The sequence below is a fragment of the Jaculus jaculus genome, chromosome 4, assembly GCF_020740685.1.
Source record: "Jaculus jaculus isolate mJacJac1 chromosome 4, mJacJac1.mat.Y.cur, whole genome shotgun sequence".
Classification (NCBI taxonomy): Eukaryota; Metazoa; Chordata; class Mammalia; order Rodentia; family Dipodidae; genus Jaculus; species Jaculus jaculus.
In genome coordinates, this window is record NC_059105.1 from 121,234,507 (window position 1) to 121,241,601 (window position 7,095).

General features: G+C 42.6%; 1 pseudogene; it reads left to right on the top strand.

Annotated features, from left to right (window-relative positions):
* Positions 1-1,433: 1,433 nt before the first annotated feature.
* Positions 1,434-2,124, top strand: LOC101613403 (annotated as a pseudogene).
* Positions 2,125-7,095: the final 4,971 nt, after the last annotated feature.

Below are 7,095 nucleotides of genomic sequence, written 5' to 3' on the forward strand. Positions count from 1 at the left end.
TAAATTATAAGTTATGAGGCCTATTTTAAGGAGAATTCGCATCCAAAGGGAAGACTAGCAGGAAGCCCCAGACCAAAAACGAGATTCTCTCTTCACCTTCCGGGTGTTTTGCATCTTGGCCCCATTGGTAAGCTCTCCCCCTTCCCAGGTTGGGAAGGGGGAGAGGAGATGGAGAGTCTCCCTCATATAGAAGAGAGTCTGGATACACATGTGGAAGGCAAAGCATGAGAGCCCAAGTCAAAAGATCCCCTCACAAAGGGGATCAGGAAAGACTCAGAGCTCAAAGAGAGATCACATACTTAGCAAAGTAAGAAAGCACCCAAGAACAAAATACATGTAGAAAGCAGGCAGGAAAATGCCCAGGCTGGTAAAGGAGACAGCTTATCAATGGGGACAAAGAAACAAAAACCGGGATATAGAAGAGAGGGCCAAAAGAGGGATATACACATGCAGTTAGGTAAGAGAAAACCCAGAACAAGACACATGTGGAAAACAAGCAGAAAAATTCGCCAACAGAAAAGCAACCCACCTCCAGCCTGGGTGGGACATAGAAGAGCTAATCAAAGCAAGAGTCAAATGCCAGGAGAATAAAGAGAGACCAAGACATTCACACACATGGTTAGGCTCCTTTTTATGGTCAGATATCCAACTAGGACAAGCCTCATCACCAGATTCAGGTGTGTAAGGAGAGACCTAATTGGTTGGTGGGCTTAGGATGGGGCAGCCCATAGGTATGCTAAGCTAAGCAAGAAGCAGAAAGCTTCTGTCAGGGAGTGATGCTTGCAGTCATCTTGGATGACACTGTTGGATGAGATGTAGGTTCTAGCCCTTCCAGGACAGGCAAGGTGGCATCTCCTTGGGCCTCTGTCTGTGGCTAACTACCTATAAGAAAACTATTTGGGGCTGGAGAGAGGGCTCAGTGTTTAAAAACACTTGCTTGGAAATCCTGATGACAAGGGTTCAATTCCGTAGTGCCCACATATATCTAGATGCACAAAGTGGCATGTGTGTCTGGAGTTTGTTTGAGCAGCAGGAAGCCCTGGCATGCTCATTCTTGCACTCTTTCTCTCTCTTTCTTCCTTTCAAATTATATATGTGTATGCATGTATATATAAATAGAAATATATATATTTATATATATAAATATACGTATATATATATATAATATATATACATACATACATATATACATGAAACTATCTTGGGGTTTATTAGATGCGGCGTTGGTGGAGGGGCACAGGTATTCTGGGGGGAGGGTCCCAGCACCCGAATCTCTGTGGGCAATGGCAGGGACCTTAGCTGTGGGATAGGGGCAATTTCAAGTCCTTGTCCAACCTGAGCAGGAGATCTGCCAGGTCAGGTCATGAGGCGGAGATGGCAGAGGGTGGTGGAGAGAGGCGCCTGGTCTTGTTGGCTCAGCACACCCGATAAGCATGAAACCCCTGTCTTTGGTGGCCGTGGTCGGGTGCTTGCTGGTGCCCTCAGCTCAAGCCAACAAGAGTTCTGAAGAGCCACATCTTTAATCCGAGTACTCAGAAGGCAGAGGTAGGAAGATCGCCATGAGTTCGAGGCCACCCTGAGACTACATAGTGAATTCCAGGTCAGCCTGAGCTAGAGTGAAACCCTACCTTGGGGAAAAAAAATAGTTCTGAAGATATTTGGTGTAAATGCATCTGTCCACCTTACAGAAACTTCAGTGGGCACATTTACAACCAGAATGTGTCTCCGAAGAACTGCAACCGCTTGCATGTGGAGCCCATGCCGGTGCCTGGCCATGATGTGGAGGCCTACTGCCTGCTGTGTGAGTGAAGGTACGAGGAGCACAGCACCACCACCAACAAAGTCATGACCGTCCATGGCGGGGGGGGCCCTCTTGCTCTACTTGGCCTTCTTGATGCTGGTGGACCCTCTGATTTGGAAGTCTGACGCGTACACTGAGCAGCTGCACAATGGAGAGAGGAGAATGAGGATGCATGTTCCATGGCAGTAGCTGCTGCATCCCTCAGGGGACCTGGAGCAAACACTGTCTTGGAATGTGTGCAAGGTGCTCAAGAGCAGTGGAAGCTGCAGGTGCAGGAACAGCAGAAGACAGTCTTTGACCATCACAGATGCTCAGTTAGATAGCTGGCACAATTGCATCAGGAACCCAGGCTGTGGCTGCCAGCTCTTGGGCTGGATGGAGTCAGGGGTCCATTCTCTTCCCTCAGTGCAGTCTTCCCTGGTCTTCCTTTAAAAGCCTGTGACATTTATCTTCCTCTCTAGAAATGAAGTCAGCTAGTGTATTTACAGTGTGTGATGGGGTCTCTGGTCACTAGTGTCTCCATAGGTTTCTAGGATTAGGGGAAGTGGGAAGGCAGACCAAAAAGAAACAGAGACATTTAAGAAGGTCACAAATAGATTGGGTAGAATCTGTCCCTCCTTGCTCTACCTTTGCCATTCCTTCCAGCACCACATGTTGGGGGATGGAAGACCATTAAATGGAATATTAGACAAAAAAGCTCAAACTATTAGTTGGGCCAAGTGAAAAAATAAATAAATAAAAACCTTGACTAGCTTCTGCAACTGAGGGGATTGTTTGATTCCTACCATGATGCCACAGACAAATAAAGGAAATTATTTGAAGCCAAACATCTCCCAAGGGGAAATTCTACAATTTCCCAATTGTTTATAGTATAGGCAATCACTTTCTACTGTACTTGAATTGTTACTCACAATTATACGAGGAAAAAATAAGAAGATAACAATTAGTAGTATTCCTTCTTTAGAAGTATCATATGATACAATTCAATTATCATAATATACTTTCATATATGAAATGCCTAGAACATACCAAAAGATAACCAGACAGAAAAGGAAACTAGATTAATGGGGTAGGAAGAGTCATCAAAAATAAAAATTTAACCTATAAAAACATCAGATACTAGCATTCTCAGATTATAAAATGCTACATGTTTATAAACTAGACTCATCCTAAAACAGCCTCAAATTCTTCAACCTTCTTTGTTCATATGCTCTACAGTTTGACTTTGCAGTTCCTCCCACAAAAAGGAAGCACCTATTTCATATCCTCTTTGATCTGATTTTGGCTAATAGAACCACTTGTTTTGGTTAATAAAATACAGAAGAAGCAGTCTGTGAATACCACACCTAGAAACCTTATGCCTATTTTCTCTCTTTAATTCCTGCCCTCTTTAGGACAATAAGCCTCCTCCCCTGATGAAGATAAAGGGGAGACAGAGATGTGAGGAATAAGTCTAGTGGTGGATTGCAATATCCAGCAATCCTCTAAGAACAAAATCATTTTGCTAACACACAGCTGACTACAGATATATGGTGGGGTCTGGCAGAGAACTGAAGAAACTCCAGACTATCTGAGTCCACAACACTAACCCACAGGACTGTGAAATAAATAAATGGTGGTTGCTTTAAGTTACAAAATGTTAATGTTAATTGTTACAGCAATAGCTAGCTGATAAAAAGTATGGAGGCTAGAGAATTGGATCAGTGGATAAAGCACTTGACTCTCAAGCCTTCATACCTTAGTTCATTCCCCAAATCTCATATAAAAAGCCCAAAGTCTGGTAGCCATGACATGCTTCAGTAATCCCAGTACCCTGATACTAATGGCAAGATGGAAGGTGGAGACAGGAGAATTTCTCAGAAGGTCACGGTGAGCCTGGCAAAAAACAGCACAGCAAGAATCCAAATCAAGAAATCCTGCCTCAGATGAAGTGGAACAGCGAAGACTGACCCAAAAGTTGTCCTCTGACCTCTACACACACATCAAGGCACATGTGCACCTGCACTCACACATTCACACACGCATGTGCACACACACACACATGTGCATATACACAAACAACAAAAAATTAAATAAAACAGATTAAAAAGGAAATTATACCAAATGATATAAAGGAATTGGTAAAGGCTAGGTAGAATTTCTAGAAATAAAAAATTCTATACTGAAATTAAAAACTCAATGGATGGTGTGATAGACAAAAAATATTCTTTAGCATTTCTCCCTTCAAGAGCTGGAGCCAGGGCTGGAGAGATGGTTTAGCGGTTAAGAGCTTGCCTATGAAGTCTAAGGACACCAGTTCAAGGCTTGATTCCCCAGTATCCATGTAAGCCAGATGCACAAGGTGGCACATGCCTCTGGAGTTTGTTTGCAGTGGCTAGAAGCACTGGTGTGCCCATTCTCTCTCCCTCCCTTTCTCTCTCTTTCTCTCTCTCTCTATCCCCCCCCCCAACTTTCTCTGGCTGAAGCTCTCAAATAAATAAATAAAAATAAACAAAATTTTTAAAAAGCTGGAGCCATAGTCCCCTCTCTTCATATGTAGACTGGTCTCACTTACTCACTTCCAACAAGTACAGTGTGGCAAAAATGACAGTACATGATTCCCAGACCAAGTCACAAAAGCATTTCAATTTTTTTTTTCTTATTTTCCTGAACCACTTGCCTGGAGTGAAGGCAGTCACCATGTCATGAAACATTCATGCAGCCTTTGGGAATGCAGCCATGTCAGTGAGGCACCTTGGAAACATCTCCCAGGTGTCCAAAAGCCAGAACACATCTTGACTTCAATTCCATGAGAAAACAGGAAAAACAAAACAAAACAAAAAGACCACACTCAGCCAAGTAGCTCCCAGATTCCTGACCATAGAGAATACAAGAAGAGTGATTTTCCCTATAATTATAAGGCAGCTGACCTAAACATAGAATTGTATGACCCTGCAATGCCACTCTTAGCTATATAACCAAAAGAATTAAAATCAGGGGCTCACATGTTTATTAACTCATGTTCATTGCAGTATTATTCACAATAGCCAAAAGGTGGAAACAGCTCTAGTGTCCACGCACTGACGAGTGGATAAATCAAATGTGGTATGGACATGAGTGGCTTTATTGATCCATAAAATGAATGAATACATTGTATATACTACATCATGGCTGAACTTTAAAATCAGTGTAGCTAGGCATAGTGGCATTCACTTTTATTATAAAGGGAGTGGAGGTAAGAGAATTAGGAATTCAAGACCAGCCTCAATTACATAGCAAGTCTGGAGACAGCTTGAGCTACCATGAGACCTTGTGTCAAAAAAAAAAAAAAAAATAGAGCTGGAGAGATGTCTCAGCAGATAAAGGTACTTGCTTGCAAAGCCTGATGGCCTGGGTTTAATTCCCCAGTACCCAGGTAAAGCCAGATGCACAAAGTGGTGCATGCATCTGGAGTTTGTTTGCAGTGGCAAGAGGCCCTGGTATGCCCATCCACCATCTTCCAAATAAATAATTTTTATTTTTATTTATTTATTTATTGTTTTTTCAAGGTAGTGTCTTGCTGTAGTCCAGGCTGATGTGGAAATCACTATATAGTCTCAGGGTGGCCTCAAATTCACAGTGATTCTTCTACCTTTTCCTCCCAGGTGCTGGGGATTAAAGGTGTGTGCCACCACACCTGTCTTGAATAAAAATATTTTTAAACTAAAAACAAATAAGCAAGCAACACACAAACAAACCAAAAACAGCATGCTAACTGAAGTAAGCCAAACGCAAAAAGAAAAATATTGGATAATTCCACTCATGAAATATCCAGAATCAGGCTAGAAAGGTAGATCAATGGGTAAGAGCACTCGTGGAATAAGTATGAAGACTAGAGTTCAATTCCCAGCACCCACATGAAAAAGCTGGGTGTGAGCTATGTGTGGTGGCACATGCTTCGTTGGTTCAAGTACGAAGACTGCCATGAGTTTGAGGCCAGCCTAGAACTGCAGTATGAGTTACAGGTCAGTGTGGACCACAGTAAAACCAACCCTCTCAAAAAACTCTGAATGTGACCACACATGCCTGTAACCCCAGTGCTAAGGGTGGCAGAGACAGGATAGATGAGTCTTGCTGGTCAATCTAACTGAAAAATGGCATGTGCTCCAGGATCAACGAGACATTCTAACTCAGGAAATAAGGTGGCAGAATGAGGAGGAGGACACTTGCTTGACATCCTTCTCTGGGCTCTGCATGCATGCATACAGAGCACACATATCTGCTCACACACGTGCAACACACACACACCAAAAATATCTAGAATAAGCAGATTTAAGAGGCAGATAATAATTAGATTAGGGGTTACGAGGGGCTGAGGGGGAAGGAAAGTTCAGAATTATCACTTAATGGCTACGGAGTTTCTGTTTAGAGTGACAGGAAGTTTGGAAGCTTAATGAACTTTTGCATAATAGTCTGAATGTAACTAATGTCACTGAATTATGCAATTCATGAAATGGCAAAATTTGTGATCCATCTTACCAAAGCAAGAGGAAAACAAAGCATCTGGCATAATAAAACAATGTGATGAGCAAGTGCAATGCCTGGTGGGCAAGCACAGTGGTCAATAAATAGTGCTGTTGCTCCAATAGCTGGGATTCAGTGTTCTGGAAAATTAGGGTACAAGTGAGTCGATGTGCTCCATAGAGCCGATGTGCTCCATATTATCTATAGTAATGTCCTAGAAAAACTTTTACTTTTTTTGTTTTGTTTTGTTTTTTTGGTTTTTCGAGGTAGGGTCTCACTCTAGCCCAGGCTGACCTGGAATTCACTACGGAGTGTCAGGGTGGCCTTGAACTCACAGTGATCCTCCTACCTCTGCCTTCGGAGTACTGGGATTAAAGGTGTGTGCCACCACACCAGGCTAAAATTTTTACTTTCATTCCCACAACTTCGGACTGTGCTTAGTTGGAGCAAAGGTTTTCTGTCTAAGTGTTGTTGCTATGTGCGGTTGGATAATGGTTTGTTAATGGAGGACAGTGGTGCATTGTATAGGATGTTAGTATGTTTAGTGGTGTTCATGGCCTCTGCCACTAGTCAGTAACATCTGCTCCTAGCATAAAAATACAAAGAGCAGAAAGAATGAGGAAGGTGGGAGAAGGCTTGAAAAAGCTGGCTTTTCCAGAAGTAATGGCACCTTACAGATCAAGATATTAAACAAATAACAGTGTATCACTTGTGCCAAGCAACAATGTCTTCATACCAAAATGGAGTGGGGAGGTCTACTAGTTCTAGATTTATCAATTCCAAAAGTGCTCACACATTAACAGTATTAGCCA